The sequence below is a fragment of the Protopterus annectens genome, chromosome 2.part1 (genome assembly GCF_019279795.1).
Source record: "Protopterus annectens isolate FY-2018-M chromosome 2.part1, PAN1.0, whole genome shotgun sequence".
Taxonomy (NCBI): domain Eukaryota; kingdom Metazoa; phylum Chordata; order Ceratodontiformes; family Protopteridae; genus Protopterus; species Protopterus annectens.
In genome coordinates, this window is record NC_056729.1 from 95,256,701 (window position 1) to 95,281,572 (window position 24,872).

Here is a 24,872-nt window from a genome sequence, read left to right on the forward strand (position 1 = left end):
GGCATCAACCCCTATATCACTAGGTGGGTTGCAAATTGGCTCACAGATAGAACCCACAGTGTGAAAGTAGCTGACCCCAAGTCAGACTGCCGACCAGTCATGAGTGGAGTCCTACACGGTTTGGTTCTGGGTCTCTCCTGTTTGGCATCTACTTCTCTGAAGTCCAGGCCAACACGAAGGGATTCTGGCTGACAAAGTTCGCAGATGATTGGAAGTTGGGAGCTATTATTAACTCCCCAAGTAATGTTGACATCCTGCAGAAAGGCCTCAATGAGACCAATGACTGGTGTCAGAACCATGGCCTTAAGCTCAATGCTAAAAAATGTGTCTTCATCCCCTTTGGGAAAAACACAGTTCCCTTGAATTATCACATTGATGGTAGTCCACTGAACACAGAAGGCGTTATAAGAGATCTGGGAATATAGATTGACAGCAACTTCTCTTTTGACCACCACATTGCCACTGCGGTCAAAAAGTCCTTCTATGTGGCACATCTCATTACAAAGGGATTTGCATCCAGGAAGAAAGAGGTCATTGTCTCCCTCTACTCTTCCCTCATTAGGCCAATCATCGAGTACAATGCCCCATTTGACATGTACCTCACTAGACACCTGCAACAACTGGAGAGGCCACACAAGTACCTCACAAAGAGAATCCTAGGCCTTAAACACTTGTCCTATATGGACAGACTCAAAAAAATCCAACTATTCTCTGTCACATATCGTCTACTTAGAAGGAAGTTCTGCTTGACTTACAAAGCCATGTCTGACCCAGCTCTGTTAGAAATGCTACATCTAAAGAAATCCCAATCCCTCTACACCACACACTCCAGAAACCTCAACCTCATTACCACAATCAACAGAACATGCTGGAGGGACAAGTTCATAACCCAGAGACTGCCCATGCTATGGAATAGACTTCCCATACATGTCAAGCAGAGCACCTAACTGGCCCTCTTCAAAAAAAATCTTGATGAGTGGATGGGAAATATAAAATTCATGCCTGGGATAACTCCAGTGGCTCTACTCGACAGAGGCACTAGGAGCTAAGGTTGGGTGGTGCAATGCCAGGTAATCCTATGGAATACTATTGTAAAAACTCCAGGGCCATTAGCCTAGTACACACCTATGAACCTATGAACCTAAATAAATAAAATGTTTTACTAATAGGTGACTTAGTTAGGCATGCAGATTCCACACTCACCAGACTGGAAAAGAAATGAGTGACTGTAAGCTGGTTATCTTTTGCCAGGATCCATGATGTCTTAAGGGCCCTATTGGTCTTTAAATCACACAAGTGTGCCTTTGACCCAGTGGTTGCTCATGTGGGACTAAATGACCTGAGGCACTGAACCCACTGCGACATGTAAAGAGACATTTTGGAACTTATTATGTTTGTGTTAGAGGAAGGAAAGGCCCTAGCCTTGAATAGTATCTTGTGTTCACCTAGAATGATGCCTAATTACATTTATTTTTATTTATTTATTTTTTTTATTTAGTTTCCATTTGTTTAACGGGTTAGTCCAACTGGACACAAGGTGACTGTTTTCAGCGGAGGCCCAGAGAGAAAAGCTCCAAACACATAGTAAAAAATTATAAAAAAATAATAAAAATAATAACAAAATTATATAAACATAGCTATTTTGTACAAGAGCATAGAACATATAAAAGGAGTAAAAATCAGAGTTTTACAATTGATGCAGCATACAGTGGTTAGAATATTGAGAAACAATTAAACAAGATATTATACAACAAATATAGAATTGATTGAACATAAATTCAAAAAGAAGTTTCCATAGACAGGGTGAAAAACTAGAAATAATAACTATAAAGGTGGCCTAAACACCTGGTTGGCAGTACTATGCACTAAGTGAAACTACACAGTACACCTGTGATCTAGGGATGTTGAAAGTCAGGAACAGGTGAACTTAGTCTGGTTCTGTACAGGAAAATATCCAAGTTCTGACTAGGAGATCTTTTAGTAGGGATTTGAAAGCATGTTTACTATTTAGACATCTAATGTCAGGGGGTAGAGAGTTCCAGGCCTTAGCAACTGCATAGGAATAAATAGATTAGCCTGAGCTATGTAAGCAATTGGTAACAGTCAGTAGGGAGGTATTGGAAGATCTTAGTTGATGCGCAGTATTATGGAAGGTGGGCAGACCAGAGATGGCAGGTATTTTATTTGGTTGGTATAGTAGTTGTTGGGTCAGGAGAAGTTGATTGTATTTTAGTAGGTTAGGGAGTTCTAACCATCCAAGTTGTCTTAGGGAGAGGCAGTGATGAGAACAAAACTTAGCATTGGTTGAAAATTTTGAGATTTTATTGTAGCAGGTAGATAGTTTCAGAAGTTCAGATTTGTTTAGGTTAGTTAGAACTGGGGAAGCATATTGTAAGGTGGAGAGTAGATGGGTAGGAGAGATAGTGATTCGGGTTTCCTGTATGAGGAAGCTCTTGCAGCGGTAGAGTGAACCTAATTTTTATGAACTTTGGTAATTGTTAGTGCTATATGTTTGTCGAATTTTAGGTTTTGGTCAATAGTTACACCTAGTAGCTTGGCTTGAGTTACTGGTGTGATAAGGGTATGGTTGGAGGATGTTATTGAGAATGGCGAAGTAGGGGTGAAAGTTTTGGATGAGTGAAAGATCATGAAAAGATAATTGGCTTTAACAATTGGCTAAGTAGTTGGTGTCATTTTAAGGAGATCCAGTATGTGTTGTCTGGGATGAGATGATAGATAAGACTCTCTGTTTTGCTGGGGATGGCTTACTTCTCTCATATGGAGGTTTCTGTATACTGGCAAAAGGCCTTGCTGTCCTGGTAGTGTCGTTTTTAGGCAGAGTTCTGCTGTTGGATGGTTCAACATAGCAAACTCCAACTCCAAGCAGTCTAAATAGAAAGATGTTTGACCATGAGGCCCTCCTGCAACTTGAAGACATTTATATTTGTGTTGTTACTGAGACATGGTTTCATTGCAGTGACAACTCTCCCTGTATACCATGGTTTATCACCTTTCATTCTTTCAGGTCCTTGATAATTGTGGAGAATTATTTGTATGTCAGATGTCCCGTCATATCAGATTACTAACTTATGGCTCCTGGAGATCCAAATCACCATTAAGAAATTCAGCTATTACTTCATTGCTACAGATCCCCATCAATGTTCCCCAGAGATCATGGAGGTTACCTCAACATCACTGAGGGAGTTAAATATCAAACCAAATGCCTTCTTGCTAGCAGATTTCAGTTACCCAAGCATTAATTGACATACTTACATCTCTGAAACAAAGAAGCTCATAATTTCCTGAACTTTGTTAATGCCAATTGGCTAAACCAAATTGTATAACTACCAACTAGGCATTCTAATATTATTGATCTGATAATTACTAACCTAGTCCCTGCCTGTAATCCACCAAGAATCTCTTCATCCATAATTAAATCTCAGCATAAGTTAGCCATCTTCTCTGCCAGGCCCAGTGGTACAACTTCACCATCAAATGAGATTGTCTTTAGGGACTTCTTCATGGTAATGCTGCTTCAGTTTGTAGAAGACCTTTGTAAAATTCTAAATAATCCAATTCAAATAGATTCAAATGAGAGGATATGCCACATTTAGCACTGACATTTACTAACCCCTAAATAGCTGCATAGAAAAGTCAGTACCTGTCTGCCCTAAATATAATGATAAATTCAGAAATGCACCCCTCTACTGGAGCTCCTGTATTAATAAACTACATAACAAAAGAAGGAAAATTTATTTATTTTACATTTGTTTACCGGGAAAGTCCGACTGGGATATGACTCATTTTCAGCAGAGGCTCAGGGAGAAAAGCTGCACATATAGAAATTATACAAAACTTATACAAGAGATTATACAAAAAATATACAAGACTTACAGTACACCAGAAATGACATTCTGTGCGATTATAGCTGACATTGCTGACAAAATGATGAAAAGTTTTAAGAAATTCCCATCCCCTTATCTCAAGACCACACTAAACCATGCCAGCAAGGAACTTAAGAGCAGTATTAGAAAATGCAAAGTAGAGTATGAACTTGAGGTCACTAGAGATTACCGAAGGCAACTACAAATCTTTCTTTAGTTGTATCAGGAAGTTTAGGAATACTGTCCAGCAGTGCACTGAGCACATCTATAATGATGTCGTATATTCCAGTCTCAGGGACAGAGCCAATAAATTAGCAGACAAATTTGGTGCTAATGTTTCCCCCACCTATCCACATTGTTGCCTCTTATATCAAAGCCATGGAATATGCCATTGCAGAACCCATTTATGCAGATACAAGCAACTTAACTGATCTAGATGCCAGTTGTATTGGTCTTGTGAAGGGTGGGTTATGTCTCCTGAACTTATTAAGCTTCTTTGAAAATGTTATACAGGCTGTGGACAGGGGTCACTCAGTGCACACTGCTAATCTTGATCTGGTCAAGGCTTTTGACACTATCAGCCATGCTGGTATTATTAAAAAATAGACAAACGTAATGTAAACCCCTTTGTTATCCACTGGATTGCAAAATGGTTATCCAGCAGATCCCAGGTAGTAAAATTACTGGTATGCTTTCTGAACATAAAATGCCAATATTCTAGAAATGTGGTTGGCCAATTTTGCTCATGACTGCAAGATGAGCACTGTTATCCACTTATCTACTGATATTAAACAGTTCCAGCAATGATTAGAATGTGCACATTCCTGGTATACCAAAAATTGTCTCAGTTTAAATGCAATTTAAATGCAAATAAAAGTGCAGCACAGTAGCATTTGGTAAAAAAGCTGTTTCCACCTCATATGTTTTAAATTGTACTCTTCTTCAGACAGACGCAGTCATAACAGACCTGTGTACTTATGTGGAGAATTCCCTCTCATTTGATCATTATGTTTCCACTGTGATCAGGAAACCTTCTATCTGACCATGTAAATTTCCAAGGGAATATCTTCAAGATCCAAAGAAGTCATCCTGCCACTGTACTCTTCCTTTACCAGATCCAGCATTGAGTGTAATACCCCCTTTTGAATGTATAAATCAAAACACATTGCTCAATTAGAAAAAACCTCAAAGATATACCTTACCAGGAAAATCAAAGGCCTTCACTTTTTCAACTATCTGAATAGATAAGCACAACTGTTGTTATACTCAGTGGCCTGCAGGCTACTCCAAAGTGACCTGTGTCTTACTTTTTGAGTTATGAAAGACTGAGTCCTATTTGACCTTCTCTTGCTTTGCAAAACCAGTGGCTCTACAAATACCCACACAAGGGGCCTAAACCTACAGTAATAAATAAACAAGACTCACTGGAGAGAGAGGTTCCTAACTCGGTGCATTCACAGTCTATGGAATAAGTTACCACTACAGGTCAAACTATTTTGTCTATATTTAAGGCTAATCTTGATGTTCAGATGGGTAGACAAAAATTTGCACCAGGGTTGACACTTACAGCCCTGCTTGATTTGGGAGGTAACAACTACTAAGTGCTTGAAAAAGGATGCATGAAATTTTAATTGTGCCTTCTTAAACATGTGTTTGGCAAGGCATATAATAGTCCTTGTGATCATTTACCTAGTGTTGTTCCTATGTGTTTACCCTGTTTTACAATACAGAACTGTCCTGTACTGTAACATAAAGGTGAATCTCTGGCACTTGCAGCAGAAAAATTATGCAATGAGCTGTAAAGAAACTGCTTCCTATAAGCAGTGGTTTGATTTCATTAGCCTCTGTTTCCATGCTCTGTGACTCTGAGCTTAATCAGACAGCATTCCCAGGCTGAGTCTGAAAGTGACCAGGTGGATCAGTGCTTTAGCAAAGAAAGCAAAGGCAAATAATTTAATAAATATATCATTAGATGAGGTGTCAGAAGCATATGATACTCCTAATTCTTAATTAGTGTAGCAACACCTAATTACAAGTCAGTATATTTTAGAATTTCTGAAAGTATTATTGTTAAATGTTTTCCACTGCTATGATACATTAGCTTTCATCAACCTCTACAATAATGTTAATGTTATACTTGGTATGCACAACTTTCCTAATAGTTAATCAAGACAAGAAAAACCTGTAACTCTTTCACTTATTTTGTGCACGTGGAAGTGTGCCATGGGAGAACCTAATGAATGGCTTTCACATTATCTAACCAGGTTCTTATCTACTCTCATTGTATAGTTTGTACACTTTTATTTTCAACCAAAAGGGGTAATATCCTTATTGTATACTAAATGCTTTTTCTCCCCAGGACTCCCCTGAAAATGGACACTTGTTGTCCAGTCGGACGATTCTGGCAAACAAATGTTAAATAATAAATAATAAGCATCCCTTCCTGTCTGGAACATGTTCTATATATTCAATATGTGATTTAACTCACATTTTCAGTTATTTCTCATACCATAGTCTAGCAGCATTTAGAAAATCTTTCTTATGTTCTAAAGATGCTCACTTTCTTACTTCCCAGTAATCAGCAAACTATTGAAATATGCAGCTGAATTCCTATGCTAATAGTTTTTCCATTATAATCTGAAAAATAGGCTGGTGCAAAATTTGCAACAACTGGCAGCATATAATATATAAGCATGCCATGATGCATATTAATCCCCTCATGCTTTCTAGAATTATCAAGGAAGACTTATTGATTAGCACTAAAATTAAAACAATACAGATTTGTGCATAAATCAGAGAAAGCATAGCAACAGTGATACCTCAGATTTGTATATAACATACTGAAGACAAACTTAATAAAATGTGGTGACTTGACCAATGGCCAGATGTTGCAAATAACAACACATTAATATGAATTGCTGATAAATGAAGTAATAATTCGTTAGTGGCATCGCTATTACCTTAACACAGTAAGTATTTGTTATTGTATGGGCCTTAGCCCATACGATAACAAAAGCAAATAAAAGTATAGTTAGACTATCACAATATCATCTTCAGACATAAATAAGTCAGAAATGTCCTGTATGATATATAGCTTTTCTTACCACTTCTTTTTGATAGGCAATCATAACTATCCTTCCATATTTTTCTGGTTAGTGAGGTAAATTTCTCCTCTTAGCTAAGACATTAACTACCTGAACTCCTTGTTGTTAAACTACAGTTTCTTACCACAGTTAGTCAGTAGAGCATTCTAGAAGAATGGTGACAAGTGCATCAGTATTATGATATCATGTGACATCATGAATTCCACAACCACTATTCTAAGCAGAACTTTCTGTAGCCTGAAAGGAAAACAGCTTAAGAAAGTGTGTGTGTGTGTTTGTGTGTGTGTGTGTGTGTGTGTGTGTGTGTGTGTGTGTGGGGGGGGATCAGTAGTTTGGTTTATTCAATAAATAAAGATAATATGAAAATGTTTTCTAATTAATTTTCTGAGTATGTTAACAGTACACACATTTGAATGTTATCATAATTTTACTTAGTGATTTCTTTTATCCACAGTGATTCCTGGAATCCACTTAAAACCTCCCCACTAGCATCCCAAGGAAAGAATTAATCTTTCTTACTTGAATAATGTATACTCTGCATGAGTGCTATGCTGGAATTTTTGTGAGTATTATTTCTTTCTGACGGTTTCACTCAAAATTAGTTTCACCAAGTCCATTTTTGGCTCCTATGTGTCTAATTGTGAACATTTCCGTAGGTATTTGTCCAGTTGTACAATTCAGAGTTGTTCTGTAATATAATAGGAAGGATGGAGCTTAACAATTTGCAATGTGATGTTTGAGGCTTTAAATATATGCATATATGTGCATATGCATATGTGTCAGGGGAGCAGTTTTCTGGTTTATGCCATAAACAAAGATAACATGAAAATATATACTTGAAAAGTGGACCCAAATTGTTCAAATGCATTTCTGAAGTATGTGAACAGTATACAGACTTCACTCGTATTACAGTTGTAATTTTTTCTTCACAGTGACTCCTGGAATCCACGTAAGACCTCTCCAGTTATATCTGAAGGAGATAATGAATCTTCTTCTCTTGAATAGTCTGTAGTCTGCATGACCGACATGCCGGAATATGTGCTATTATTTTTTTCTTTTTGACAGTTTCACTCAGAATCCATTTCACCAAGTCAGAGTTGCTCTGTACTGTAACAGGAGCGGTGAAATGTACCAGTTTACAACCTGGTGTTTGAGTGTCTCATTACCTGCCTTTAATATATCTATGCTTCTTTCAGCTAAGAAAATGGCAACATGGTGCTTTGGTACACATCATGAATTAATTATTCCATTTTACTTTAAACTCTGGCACTCCTGAGATGTGAAAAGTGTATTGTCAGTGACAATATCTTTAGGTGAACTATAAACAGAGAATTTTTTTTCTTCAGGTGACTAGCTGTAGACTGAGATGTGTGTGTTCAAGCATATGAACAACATCTCTACATTTTGTGTATTTATCTACTAGTATCAGGAATGCATTATTCCTAGATAATCCTACAAAATCTATATGGAAACGTTTTATACTTGGATACTTCTATAAGCATAATGTTGTTTTCCTCTGGATCTCCTGTTACACATTACATAACAAAAAGGTTTATATACATTCACACTCTCATCAACCACTTTTTGCAATTTGTTTTCATTCAAAGAAAGTTCAAAAGAAAATTAGTATGTACAAACAAAAATACATGAAATCAAAAGAAACCACAGTACAGGCTTAATACTCATACGGTCATTCAAACCTGAGGGGAAAACAAACAGTTTAAGGTTTTGAACTGTTTAAAACGCTATCTAAAATGCAGAGTCCCTGTAATCACTACAACGCAAGTAAAAGCTGCACTCTCTAAAGCCAAAAACACAGCATCCATGGGACCGGACAACATCCCAGGCTGCATTTTACACGAACATCAGAATGAGCTTGCTCCCCACTTAAGCACCACTTTCAATAATAGCCTCGCATCAGGCTTTGTGCCCCCTGAATGGCACACAGCAACAGTTATCCCACTCCACAAAGGGGGAGCCACCACTGATCCCTGGAACTATCGACCTATTAGCCTGACGAGCCTGGTCTGTAAGGCCATGGAACGTATCATCATGGAACTCATAAACAAAGACATTAGTAACCTCCAAACTCTGGATCCCACCCAGTTCAGGTTTGCGAAAGGCAGATCATGCCTCCTGAACCTGATTGACTTCTTTGAGGCAGTCACCAAAGCCGTGGATGAGGGTAAGGTGGTTCACACAGCCTATCTTGACCTCGCCAAGGCTTTCAACACCATCCCCCATTCTGGAATTATAGCTAAACTCACTAAACTAGGTATAAATCCCTACGTCACAAGATGGGTTGCCAACTGGCTCACTGACAGAACCCACACTGTAAAAGTTGCAGACTCCAAATCTGACCTCAAAGCAGTGACAAGTGGAGTACCACAGGGTTCCGTCCTGGGACATCTCCTGTTTGGTATCTACTTCTCTGAAATACAGGCTAACACCGAAGGTCTCTGGCTAATGAAGTTCACAGATGACTGCAAACTAGGAGCCATAGTCAAGTCCCCAAATGATGTGGACATCCTACAGAAGGGCCTCACTGAGACAGATGCCTGGTGTCAGAGCCATGGCCTCAAGCTCAGTTCCAAAAAGTGCAGTGTCATCCCCTTTGGGAAAAACTCTGTACCCATGAACTACCACATAGGCAGCAATCTACTTAACACTGAATGCGTGATAAGAGACCTTGGGACCCAGGTGGACAGTAGTCTCTCCTTTGATAGTCACAATCCCACAGTAGTCAAGAAGTCCTTCTACGTGGCACACCTCATCATAAAATGGTTCTCATCCAGGAAAAAAGAGGTCATTGTTCCCCTCTACTCGTCACTCATTAGATCCATTATAGAGTACAATGCCCCTTTTGGAATGTACCTCACAAGACATCTGCAGCAGCTGGAAAGGCCACAGAAGTACCTCACAAAGAGGATTAATGGTCTCAAACAAATGCCCTACACTGACCGCCTCAAAAAACTCCAGCTTTACTCTGTAGCATATTGCCTACTCCGAGGTGATCTCTGCCTAACATATAAAGCTATGTCAAACCCAGAGCTGTTGGACATGCTACACCTAAAGAAATCCCAATCCCTCCGAGCTACACACTCTAGGGACCTAAACCTTGTCACCACAATAAACAGGAGATGCTGGAGGGAAAGATTTGTGTCCCAGAGACTTCCTATGCTTTGGAACAAGCTACCCATCTATGTCAAGCAAAGTTCCTCATTAGCACTCTTCAAGAAAAATTTGAATGAGTGGATGGAAAATAGGAAATACAACCCGGGGATCACTTCTGTGACTCTGCTCGACAGGGGCACAGGAAATTAATTTTCTTGGGTGGCGTAAGCCAAGGAACCTTCTTGGCTAGGCTTACTTAGGCCCTTGGGCCAATAGCCTAGTACCTACCCATGAACGTATGAACCTATGAATGCATATAGACTCCTTTAAAAGGAAGTACAACACTTCAGGGATCAAAACTCTCCATCTGTGAAAATGTTACTGTGCTCCCAGGGATCAAAGTCCCAGGCTTGTTTCCTTAAATGGGAAAAAATGGTGTTAAATGTGGAACTGCAAAAATGTAACAACAGTCCACTTTGCTGTAACAAAGCTGATAAGTCAATTCTTTGATGTCAAAACTCGGAGCCAAGATGTCTAGATAAAGGCATTCTGCCTATTGTTTTGAGGCCAGAGTTAATGGCTAGAATTTGCATGTCTAATTTATTTTATTGCTCTGGCTTCCTGACCAGCTGCAAGATCAAGGGTTATTAATTTCTGAGAGTCTGTTAGCCTGGGAACCAGAAAGAAATGATGTAATCTGAAATGAATCAGTGGTACTGTGTTATCAATTTAAGGACAGAATGAATGAGAGCATTTGAGTATTTGTCCTGAGAACATCCAACTCTCCACTCTGCCTGTGTCTATATGTAAGTAGGATTTTAGAACTGTGTTTTCTCTTAGATATAGCTAGGAAATATATAGATTAGACTAGTTTGTTTCTCTGTGATGTCAGAAGTTTTCTACTGTATTATTTTAAGTATTTCTCTGTAATCTCTGAACTCTTGACTGGCACTGTGTAGTAAGAAGTATTGTCTTGTGTTTTTTTATTTATTAGTTAAGGATGCATCATTAAATATTTTTAAACCTTTCAACTGTGGCTGTTTTGTCTAGAGATAATTTAAGCTCTAAGAGTACATTGCATGTATATAGTGATACTGTATCAAGTCACTCCAAATAAGTCTCGACTGTTTGGTTGCACTTACCATTTGGATAATACTATTGCACAGTATAATTGGATACCTTTTCATAAGGGCCTGCGAGTAGCTGATAAATATTAGCTGGGTGGTGGCAGTGATTTCTACAGTATGGACTGGGTAAAAGGGGCACAGCTGGAGAACCTGTGCCAGCCTTCCTCAGGAGTGCCTGTGTGGTTGTATAAACTATTATCTCAAAGTGTGTGTGTGTCAGCTACTTGGGCAGGGACACGAAGCACTGGTTGGACAGAGAGAGTGATGGAGGTTTTAGTTTGCCCACTAGGCTGAGATTTGGACCCCATAGCTGTGCCAGTGGGGAGTCTTACTGGGGACCTGGAGAGAAAGGGAGAAACCAGTCCCAGACTGACTGTGATCTCTGTGTGCCCTTAAGGGAAATTGTACTTTACTGTGTGCGTAATTATTATCTTTTCCCTATATGGATGCCCCTCACTGATGTTAGTGGTGAGGATTGAGGTTCCTTGATTGCTGGGCCAGTGCACTGATGTCGCATTTAACACCGAACAAAATTGTACATCTCACATATGTTGAGTTAGATGGTCTTACCTGTTACCCTTTTATTATTCCTATATACCTGTATTAGGTACATACTTCTGGATTCAAACAGTTGCCTCCATAACTCAACATTGTCTAAATCTGTTCACTAGATGCTAACCCCACAGAAGATGCTTCTCAAAAGGTATTTAGTTGAAGGGAGGATGACACGTGTATGGAGGAATGAGCAATGTGAGACAATGGTACTATGTGGATCAGAATTCATAACATAATCTACTGATAATTCCAATATCACATTAGGAGTAGATTAAACCATCAGTCCGATTCTAATAATAACTCTCTCCTCATAGTGATATCAGTATTGCCGTTGGTAGTGCAGAAGGCTAATCATATCAGAACAAAAAGCAGTATATGAAGGTGGCTGAAAGCAAATTCTGATCAGTTTTTGCAAACAGAAGTGAAGAACAATCAGTCAGTTTTACTTAAGTTTGGTTAGTGATGCTGCTCAATGCCAAGTGCCTTACAATGGTGATAGTAAAATGTGTAATTTGCTGTACTATTCAAAAGTCTTATGTCCATGTCTCTGAAGTGATCCACTTGTTACTTCACATGAATTAGTAGGGAATCATATATATGTGGGTAAGAGTGATGCTAAGCACACATCACTGGATCAAACTGGAAGGGAAGGTATGATGGGATGACTGATACATTCCACAGCAATGTTCTAACAGTTGAAGTCACAATGGGACATGGACTGTCATGTGTCTGACAAGTCACAGGTGAAGGAAGTGTTCAGAAATGCATCACAAAGGTGATGTCAGAGAGATTAAACAGGATGATGCTGGTTGATAGCAACAGCTGTTACACAGTGAAGTACCACACATGCATTTCTGATTGTTACTCTCCACATCACCACTTTACGCCTTATTGCCATTACATCTTGTGTTTATATATGCATCAGTGGCAATTTGCTGTTACCTGTATACAATATGCAGGATAATACCTAGGCATAAATATAACTAATATTATTATTTCACTAAATCAAGACCAGTATGCAAACATGTTTGCAATTGTACAAGTTCAATGGAGTACACTGTGATACTGGGAAGGAAATGTGAGAGAACCTCAGCCTCAGTTACATATAGCAGTGTACCGATTGCATTAGAATGGACTCCTCGTGTCAGGTGTACCAAAAGCCAGTAAAGCATATACAGCTCACAGAGGCCACTGACATTACTTTCATTCTGTCGGAACAATGCTGCCCCTCTTAGTTGTGTGACCAGTGGCAAGCTTTTGTCACATGTATATTATTTTTTGAGTTTTTGTCATATGATGAGAACTGGTAGTAGGCTTTGCTGCTCAATGCTAAGCGTCATGCAAATGCTAAATACAGAAACTGACATTTTTGTTTATAAGCCATTTATGGTTATGTTTTTTTGTGTCAATCTATTTTTTGATCAGATTAAAGGTGTGAAATGGGATTGGCAGGATAGAAATGAAAACGAGGAGCAAGCAGAGGATAGGATACTAGGGGAGTAATGAAGGAATGAGCAGGATTGTGGTGGGATAGGACCACATCTGTCTACTTCTTCACAAGCCAAGATTGTATATGTACAAGGAATTTCGGACATTTGGATAATAACATCATAAATGATGTGTGATACATCTTAATAATGTTATGTGACCAATTTGACCAACTCAGGTGTGTAATAACACACGTAGGTGAAGTGGAGAGTTATATAGAGGGCATCATTTTTTTGCAGGACAGGTGCGTTTTTTAAGAGAAAGAGAGGTACATTGAAGAAGGTATTTAGGAATAACAGTGATAGAGGTATGTAGGGTAAGTTAGGTAGCAGGCACAGATGTACAAGACATATATGGCAAGCATGGATGGTGATGGACACAAGATGGAGAGGAATACCATGATTGGGGTTAAGTATGGGTTTTCAGAGGTGCATCTTTATCCGGTGTGAACAGAGTGGGAATCTGGTCCTTACCCTCTGAACTGTCACCACTGTCTTCTGTCGCTGACAACTGGAGAACTATCAGATGGGGCAGCAATTTTGCAGCCAATGCAGGATTTTCTCTCTCCATATGGCCAATGTGGGCATTGAAGTCTGTCTGAATTATCTCCTCCACTAGTACCATCTGCTCCTGTCAGGTGACATAATTGCCACCTCCACTGGCACTACACATGGTGGGTACCATTGCACCAGCCCCCAGGGCAGAACTACCTGATGCAGGTGGTTATGGTAGTGCTGGTGTTGTGTAGCCAATGCTGTCAAGTAGTGACCCACAAGTATTGAGTCCCCTCTGCTGCTGGTTGCGGCACCGCCACAGCCATCTGTGGAGGGATGGCAGTCTGAGCCACTGTGGCCGGTCTAGCTGATGTGCTGGTGTTCATGATGAAGCAGTAATGAATGCTGCAATGCAATGAAAGGTAAAAATAAAAATATTAGAAATGATAGTGAGAAAGAGGGTAGGGGAGAGACATAAAAAATATTATAAATATTTCTTTAATGTGAATTTCATAGTTATTACAAATTTAGCATACATTTTTAAGATTATTTAAATCCAAATATAAATGTGTGAGGCCAAAAATAATGTTATAGTAATGCTATAATATCCCTGACTCTTACATTTAAAAATATTCTACAAAATTATTTTAAAGTGGTTAATGGATAACATTTAATTAACTGTGAATTTTGCCTATGTGTTATTATAAGGTATAGATGCAGGAAGTCAATACTGAAATGTAAAATGCATATCACACATATTTTTGTTGTCCGGGATTGGGCCCACATCCATCAGTCTTTAGCTAATAACTAATTCAAAGCTTCATGAACTAATCATGCACTCAGAGTTTGCAGATGTAGAACATGCATATTCATATAGTTATCTGACAAATGCTTATGGCCTGATTTCCACATATTTGATAACCCACTGGTAAAATCAGTGCTAGTCTGACGACAATCTTGAATACCTGAATCCATACTTAGCCTGTGCCTCTCGGAGTTGTTGCAGTCTCTCCTGGTGTACCTCCAAGTTTCCTTCAATCCCTGCAAGGGCTAAACATAAGAAAAAACAGTAATTAAGACTTGTGTGTGTTGCCATGTCATGTTAGTGTATTGCATGGTGATGTGGGATATACTTACAGTACTGAGGTGGTGCATGTGTCCTATAAAATTACTACCATCATTGAAAGAGGTCAGTTTTTTTTTACATTTTCAGGTCATGGTGACAGCACTGTTCACCCATGCATGGGATACCAGTGGTATAAGTGGCAGCTGTGGCTAAATTACTCCAAATCTCAGCCTTATACTGAATCCCAGTATAGTCCCCCTAAAGTAGCTTCCAGATGTAATTGATTTCAAGGACGTGTACAAATATCTGAGACTCCTCCTCACACCCTCTATGTGTCCTAAATGGAGCACTACCCTCACCATCATATGCCATGTCTTTCCTTCAAAGATCTCAAGAAAAATGGCAATGAATTGGCATCCAAATCAGGTCTCACATGTTCCACCCTATGTGCAATGAAGGCCACTTGGTGAACCACATTTGCACAAGAGATAGCCAAGAAATGGCCTAGAATAACTGTATTTAATTTTCTTGTCCATTTTAGGTGAGAAACATGTCAGTAACACTTGGTCATGTGACTTGCTTATCATTATTAGTAGTACATGGTTAAGAACTGTTTATTATTATTTATGAGTACAGCTAGACACTGATGACAATTGCTTTTGTGCAATTGGCACAGCTTGGAGAACTGTTCTTACACATATTAATTATTGGGCTGGTGGGTGAGATGAATAATGTTAGGCAAAGAGCAAATAGAACATGTTTAGGAAGGATATCTATTGTCTGAAAAGATTACTCACCCCCCCTGTGAAACAATACAATGCCCCTGACAACATTGGAATTCTGAATACAAGTATTCCTCAATCTGAGTATTCAGAGCTTTTAGAAGGAAATAAAAAAAAAGAAATAAAGGAAGAATTTACAACAAATTACAAGGAAGAAAAAGAAACCGATAAATGTCTGTAAAGTAAAGTGAATACATACTAAAAGGACACTGCTTTTTTATGTAACATACATATTACAGGGAATGATAACTTTTATCTATCAGAAAACTGCCAGTTTAAAGAAAAAGCCAGCATTTTTTTTCAAAAGAGAAGGTAGAAAAAAGAGGCAAAATTGAATGTGGAAGGATTGGAGAACATTGTTGTAAGAAAAAAGATGAGAAAGACAGATGATGACAACAAGACTCAAGCTGTGGGTGTATAAAGCCAGCCCGATGAGAACTATATGCTTGGAAATGTAGTACGCAATGAAAACAGTGGGATTAATAAGACTAATGGTGATGAAGATCATTCCTTTGTAACGATCAATAGAGAAGATATTACTGAATTAGAAGTTGGAGATTCTTCAGATCAGGTCAGAAAAAAATGTTCTTGCAATTGCAGATTCAATTATTAGAGGAACTGATTCTTACATTTGCAGAGAGGATAATGAACATCGAACAGTGTTAGGAGCAAAAATAGATGTGAGACAAGCCTTAAAATGTGAATTAATGTAAGGAAGAATGGATCTGTTTTTATTATGTCGGTACAAATGATCTCATCAGCAAGGACTCTCTGACTGTTAGTAGTGATCTTACAGCCATCTTAGCATACCTTGTACAGATGTTAGGACATATTTCTTACAAATCGCGTATAGAAAGGAGAGTCAGATCACCATGAATGGAAAGATTTTTTGGGTAAATACCTATATGAAAAAAATGTCCTTTTTTTAAAAAAATGGAAATGTGTAGAGCATTTGAGCCTAATTGTGGGCACATGAGTTCAGACAGCATTGCATGCATTTGTCAAGATCAGAGAAGACAATTCTTGCAGCAGATATTTTGTAATATTTGACAAACACAAGGGCAGGAGTTTTACCAGGTCAAAAATTTAACAGCTCACAGATAGCAACATCTGATGCATCTCTGATGGTTGTTAATGCTAGGAACATTAATAATAAAGCTTTTTTTTTATTGGAAAAGTTGCTACATTCCCACAAGAGTGATGTTGTTATTGTTTGTTAAACATGGTTACAGAACAATGACTGGGAAAGCAGTTTTGTCAGGGCATAAATGTTTTTACTGTAACAGACATTCTAACAAAAAATCAGGTGGAGGTGTTTTGATAGGGACTAAAGATAGTTATGAGACCTGTGATTGTTACATGTTCAGTGGTAATACCAATATTATAGACTGTGTAACTGTGACAATAAAGAAAACCCTGGAACATATAACAATTGTAGGAGTGTATAGACCACCAAAGTCAAGTGCTGATGATCTAGAGGAATCCATACATTTCTTGCACAAAACACAGGAGGATAGAATAATAGTGGCTGGGGCCTTCAATTTACCAAACACAGACTGGAATAATATTGATTGAATGACATTAGTAAGGAAATTATTCAAAACATATGGTCAGGAATAACAATTGCTTCAGTCTATAAAAAAACAACAAGGGAATGGAACATGCTATACATTGTTTGTGCTCTTACAGAAATTGCAATTACTTCATACAGGATCAGAATTGCCTAGACATAGTAAGGCCTTGCTGGGTCTAATTATGGTGGCTAACTAAAAAAGCAATTACTAGAAAATGGCAATCAAAGTCTAAACCAACTATACTAGAAGTAGTAAATATAGTAACAGAAATAAAACAACTGGAACTGGGATATTTAGAAAAGGGTAGAAGCAAATTACATAAAAAATGTGAATTGTGGGAACAATACATGCAGAGGAGGAGCAATGTTTAAAAGAAGGCAGGAACTGAATGAGCTATGTAATGTTTGACTGACAATGACTGGAAGGATTATAAGTGATGTATAATGTTTGCAACTAAAATTATACATTTTGTGATATATAATGTTTGCAATGAAAATTATGTCAATGTGGTTTGCTTTCACTTATATCAATGTATGTTTGCCTATGTCATCAGTGATCATTTAATAAAGGGAAGAACATTTTAAAGAAAATTTATATAAAGATATTGAACATAAAGACATACAAACTGATAAACTGTGTGTAGATTGTAAAATGTATTCTTAGACACAACAGATTATAGATATATGTACAAAATCTTATGCAAAAGAGTTTGCCTCTACAAAGGGGATGATAAGTTGTCCTAGTGACATCCAGGTAACCTCAGATACTGGAATCGAATTAGATTATATTGAAAAAAGAACTGTGCAAACTGGATCCAAACAAAGCACAGGGAGGGGACGGAATTAGTAATAATGACCTGAGAATACTTTAACATGAACTTACAGTACCATTATAGCTTTTATTTACTAGGTTTTGGACATATATTTTTCATCTGAGGTGTTCTATACTTTGTATGCAGATGATTTAGAATTAAGTAAACTGATTACATGCGTTACAGATAGGGCAAAAGAACTTGACTAAACTGACCATTTGGGCACAAGAAAATAATGTGCTGATAAATACATCAAAAAAGGTGAATATTTAATACAGCACACAATGATTGAAACTGTAGATTAATTTAATGACCTGGGTATATGGGTAGGTCTAGCCTTGAGTTTATCTAACCATATCAAGCAATTGGTTAATGATAGTTATAGAACTATAGTGGAAAAATCTGTGTAATTAGCTGAACATCTGCAGTTTTGCAGTCAAGGACACGTTCTTATTGTGCACATTTATTGCCGCTAATTGTTAAGTGGTTTAGGTTCCGCACTATACTGCACTAGTCATTGTATACTGTTCTATGTTATTGCTGCTTAATCTGGTCAATTTGTGCTGTTTACTGCAACAATATTAGCTAATTTTACTGTTTACTGCAATGATATTAGCTAATTTTACTGGTCTTATTACTGTAATTTGCTAAGTATGACTATGTTAAATATGCTGTAATAGAGAAGTACATGTTAAATGAACTGTGATGCTGACAGTCTAACCTTCTTGTTCCCATATCATTCTCACTCACCTCATTAAATTTTGTATCTTTCTCCAGCTATTTTCATCCTTACCTGTTAAACATGTCCACTGTGCGTGATAAGCTAAATGTCTCGCCTCAAGCAAACACAGTCCAGAACAGTGCTATGGAGACCCCTTCCTCACAGGTGAATTAACTTAAAAAGGAGAACACCGGCAGTTTCTCTGCCCTGTAAGGAATTACTCTGTAGGTCCTTTAACTGCTGTTGTGCCTTAAAGACTTTGTAACATCTATAGTGCAAGCATTAATTAACACTTGTAGGGAACCTAAGCAAGGTCTGGATGGCAGCAAAGCATAAACTCCTCCCCAGCAATTGAACAACCTGGAATTTGTCTATCTAGCTCTGCCCCAACCCACAAACACCATATTTTCCTCCTAAACCATCATTAGCTTTTCCTGAAATGTTATGCATGGCATGGTAACTTACTCATCTCATAGCTAAAAGTAGACTGCTGCTATACCTTGATTCATTAGTTACAGTGCTTGAAAGCCTGCTATTATTGTTAAAACTACTTGGCAACAAACCTGGCTGCTTGTTTTCTGTACGTGAAACTGCTTCAAGAGGCCTTCGATATGGTTAACCACCCAAAATTAATCAGCATCCTCTCCTCCCTAAACCGCTGTACCTCATCCATCTCCTGGTTCCAAAATTATCTTGCAAGATGTCAACAAGCCGTCCTATGGCAGCAACAACTATCCCCCCTTCTTCCAGTTAGCATAGGAGTTCCCCAAGGTTCCATCCTGGGACCTCTACTTTTCTCTATCTTTAACAATCAACTTCATACCTCCACACCTCATGCCACCATTGTCCAATATGCTGATGATTCAACACTTATATGCTCAACCTTCTCTCTTCAAACACTCCACACATGGACACGCGCACACACACACACACACACACACACACACACACACACACACACACACACACACACACACACACATGCGCACACGCACACACACACACACATACACACACACACACACACACACACACACACACACACACACACACACACACACACACACACACACACAGGAATATTTCCTATTGGCTGAAAATTGGCTCACTAACACCCACCTCATCCTTAACCCAAACAAAACAAAACTTCTCCTCTTTCATCCAGGCAAAACCCCCTCTTCCCAAGTCAAAACTCCCTTTCCACCTTTCAATATCTTATCCAAGAACAAAACTATCATTACCCCTCAATCCACCCAAAACTGCAAGGTATTGAAATAGACAACAATTTGAAATTTGATATACATGTTGCCCAAACCATTAAAAAAGTCCACAAGAAACTCAGACTCATGTATAGGAACAACAAATTCCTAACCAAGAATACTAAACTCACTATTGCCCGAGCACACCTCCTATCTACTCTCTTATATGCTTCCCCAGTACTAACCAACCTCCGTAAAACCGACCTCGCCAAACTTGAATCTTGCTACAATAAGACAGCCAAATTTGCAACTGGTGCTTCATATAGATCCCATCACTGCACATCACTTAGCCAATTCAACTGGCTTGAACTTCCACAATTATTGCACTTTAATCAACTTACCTTTGCTCACAAAATCCTCCATCACCCAGATAAAACTCCTGCTCTCCATAACCTCTTACAGCCATACAACTCCTCTCTCCGCTCTTCCAACAAATTCCTCCTACAGGTCTCCAAAGCAAATAACACAGCTGGTGAATCGCTATTTTCACACTACATTTCCAAATTATGGAATAATTTCCAATGCTGTGTTATTTCCAACTGCTCTATCCCACCATTCAAAAAGCTACTAAAACACATCTTTCAAATTCCTGGCTCTGTCCCTGTAACCCTACATGATAGCCCAATTTCCCTTCCTCAGTAGCTAATAACCCCTCTTCAATGTCTTCATCAGGCCTTGAAACTGGAATTGGCTACTGTATTATATTCAAGCACAATTATTTCTTCTGTGCAGTGATTCATGTATTCTCTCTATCTCCACCTATGTTTTTCATGCTGTCTCTATCTCCACTGCCTCCTTATATCACAGATCAATACAGTACAGAATTATTATAACCACAGTTATTTTCCAGTATATGAAATGTTATCCATGACATGTTGATTGCATATATATATATATATATATATATATATATATATATATATATATATATATATATATATATACTACTACCTCTTCATGTAATTACAGTCTTTCACTCTCTTTGGATAACATTGCATTCTCTTGTATTATTTTGTACAACTTGCTATTATTTCTGTATTGCTTGCTGTTCTTTTCAATTATTGTTGTATTATGTCAAATTATTATTGTACATTGTTCTATGATTTATTATGTAAATGTGGAGCTTTTCTCCCTGGGCTTCCGCTGAAAAAGGACCTGCGTCCAGTCAGACTTTCCCAGTAAACAAATGTAAAATACATAAATAAATAAATAGGTTGTATAAAAAGATTTGTAAAGTCTAGGAAATCAGAAGTGATGAAGCCGTTGTTTGTTAATTACATTAGACCCAAACTTGCGTGTGCAATAACAAATATGGAAACCTAAAAAGAAAACAAACACGAGTAAAGTGGAAAGAGTACAATGGAAATATACCAAGGGCATCCATGGATGTGGACATTTATTATGTTATTATGAAAGATTAAAATATCTGGCCGTGTACATAGATATTTAAGAGGAGACCTTATTCAGGTATATATTAGGCATTTGTAGACATCTACCTTCTGGGAATGTTTGGGGTTATCAAAAAGTACTAGAGGATCATCAGACAACCTATGTAGAAGATTATATAAGAATGAGAAGTGTACTAATTGGTTCTCTGAGAGACCAGCTGATGCATGGAATAGACAAGCAAATTACATTAAAGCAAGCACTAGTTTAGATATTTTTAAGAACAGCCTGGGCACTTATTATGGGAACAAAGGTTTTGGCATCTTGGCAGGCTAGAAGATCATTAATGCCCATGCTGGAATTATTTGTATATACGTATGTAATCAATATATAATATGTATGCTGTATAGCAAGTCCAGCTCATGTTGGTTAATGGTGATATCTCAGTCACAGAACAGCAGAGGACCGAGGAAAAGAAAGGGTTCCGAAGAAAAGTATACAAATACAAGGAAACAAAGAAACTGAACTCTTTAGTATGTAATATATCTGATTATGTTTTGTCTGAATCAGATCTTTCTTTATTGGAGAAAGGTCTCAATTTCATTCCTTCACAAGTTAGTTTCTTGAGTGATGTTCTAATAGATTTGAGGTTATTTTGTCGCAATGTTTCTTTGAAGATTCTGTTTAAAAATAACAGTGCTTTAGATACTAAAACTCTAAAGAATTTCTTTAGAGTTAAAAGCAGTTTCACTCCTCTCATGCCACATAATGTAGAGAGTTTTTTGAAAATGTGTGAGAAGGATTTTTATGAATGGTTTGGATCTAACAAGAAAAGGTGTTGTTTCTTTAATGTTAGCAAAGATGAACAGAAGTCTATCCAATCCTTGAAGAATAATAGCCATATTATTGTTAAGCCAGCTGACAAGGGTGGGGCAGTGGTTATTATGAATTCCTCAGACTATTCTGACACCATGAATAGTATGTTAACAGATGATAAGGTTTATGAAATAATCACTAGAGAAAGGGTTAACAAAATTATTAAAGCGTTACATAATGATCTTTATGACCTGTTGATGTGTGGTCATATAAGCTGTGAGCTATATGAGTATTTTTTGATAGAATTTCCTACCATTCCCATAATCAAAGGTCTACCTAAAATACACAAAGGTATTAAACCAGTACCAATGAGACCCATAGTCTCCAGCGAACGATGGATAACCTCCACTATCTCATCCTTTGTGGAAGGGCTACTACGACCCCTGGTGGATGACATTCCTATCATTCTGAAAGATTCATATCAACTCATTGAGTTTCTTAAAGGATTTGAGTTAGACAAAAGGGGAACAGTTTTGTTATTAGTAATCATGGATGTCAAGAATCTTTTCACAAGTATTCCCAATGACCAGGGGCTTCAGGCCATCAGAGAGATCCTTGTCACCAATTCAGGTTATAGTAGCAACAGACAAATTTTGATCAACTGTCTACTTGAATTGATACTTGACAACAATGTCTTCCTATTTCAGGACCAGTTATATTTGCAAAAGTGGGGGGTTGCCATGGGCACCCCCTGTGCGAATAGTTACGCTAACCTTGTAGTCCACAACTGGGAGCTTAACTATTTGTTTAAACATGCAGATTTTAACAAAATAAGAATGTATAAGAGGTTTGTTGATGACGTTCTTTTTTTATGGGAGGGCACAGAAGTAGAATGTTTGAATTTCATCACAGAATTAGAAGCCACCACTACATTTTTAAGGTTTACAGCTGAAATGTCCCCACATCGGGCACACTTCTTAGATCTAACTTTGGAATTGAATGGCAATAGGATCGATACTTCTTTGTATAGGAAACCCACCTGGAGGAACACACTTTTACATTTTGAAAGTATGCACCCCAGGTTTACGTTCAAAGGGATAATTTTAAGTCAAATGTATAGAATATGCAGAATATGCAGTGACAGGAATACCTTATGTTTAGAACTTCATAAATTGGAAGTTTTGTTCAAAGAGAGAGGTTATCCCCCTAAGTTAGTAAAAGAATGCAAGCAGGAAGTCATCTTGAAAGTGTTGGATAGGATAGATGAAGTTGATCCTGTTGGGAATATTCCCTCATTCCATACAATGAAAAGTGACAAGTTCACTGATAAATTGAGTTACGTCACCAAATATACAAGTGATGTTGTCAACCTCAATAAAATTATCAGTAGAAATTGGAATGTTTTGATTATGGACCCGTTCACCAGGACAATTGTGGGTGATTATCCCAGGTTTAGCTATAAGACCTGTCATAACTTGAAACAAACATTATGTTTAGAACAGACTCCCTCACTAAACAACAGTCTCAGTGACCTGCAGGGAACCTTCCCATGTGGACATTGCCACATGTGCCCATACATATCTAAAAATGTCTGTTTTTCACATCCTGAAGGATTTTTTACTTTTGCACCAAGGTTCCATAGTGATTGCAATAGTGTAAATCTAATTTATTTAGCAACGTGTGACTTCTGCGAAGTCTTCTATGTAGGTCTTATGAAGAGGAGACTTCGTGACAGGATTTACAATCACTGCTACGATATTAAAAAAGGACATGAAAGTAACGCTCTAGCTAAACATATAGCAGAACACAATACACATAGGTTTAGTTTTATGGTTCTGGAGGTGTTGGCCATTAATAGTAGGGAAGGAGATAATATGAACCAGTTGGCTGTTAGGGAACTTAAATGGATATTTACATTAAAAGCTCATGTATATCCTGGTATTAATCAGTTTGTATCTGTTAAACCTGTTCTCAATAACAGAAAGTTGTAATGTTGGTATAGATCTCATAACACCCGGCCTGAGGTTTTCCTTACGCCTCAAGCTTCTTCATCTTCCCTCTCATGTGGGTTGAGAAAGGATAGGTTCAGTCTCAAAAGCTTATTACTAACAATATGTTTCATATACTTGTTACATATTCTTGTTAGATTTTGTATATATTTTTTCAGCACATCTATACGTATCTCAGAAATTTGGTGTTGGTCTTTTACAAGGTTTGTGCGTTTTTCCTTGAACACACACCTTGGTTATATTCTATTTTTATTTATATTTTAAAGTTATATTAGTTTTTAGTTTCAGTTTTTTCTTTCTCTTTGCATTTGCTTTTGACGTAATGTGTTGTATGACTTCACTGAATCTGATGGTCGTTTTTTGGCCACAATTGCAGTACAGCTGTTGGCCATATACCCCCACTCCTTATTTTAGTACCACAGTTAGATCTAGCCTCCTGCCTGGTTTTTTGTTTGCTGTTTTTACATTTGTTTAGGCTCTATAGTAGATCTCATGTCCTCACAGGACTATGACATCGCAAGCAGTTATATACTGCTCCGTATGGCATTCTCAGTACCTAGTTTTGATAGAGGCTAAAATTGTTTTACTCTGGTTGGTAATTTACTTTTGATTAATAAAATTTTTTTTGGTTTTGCATGCATTTAATTCAGTTACAAATATGTATCGCATGGGGAGTTTTAAT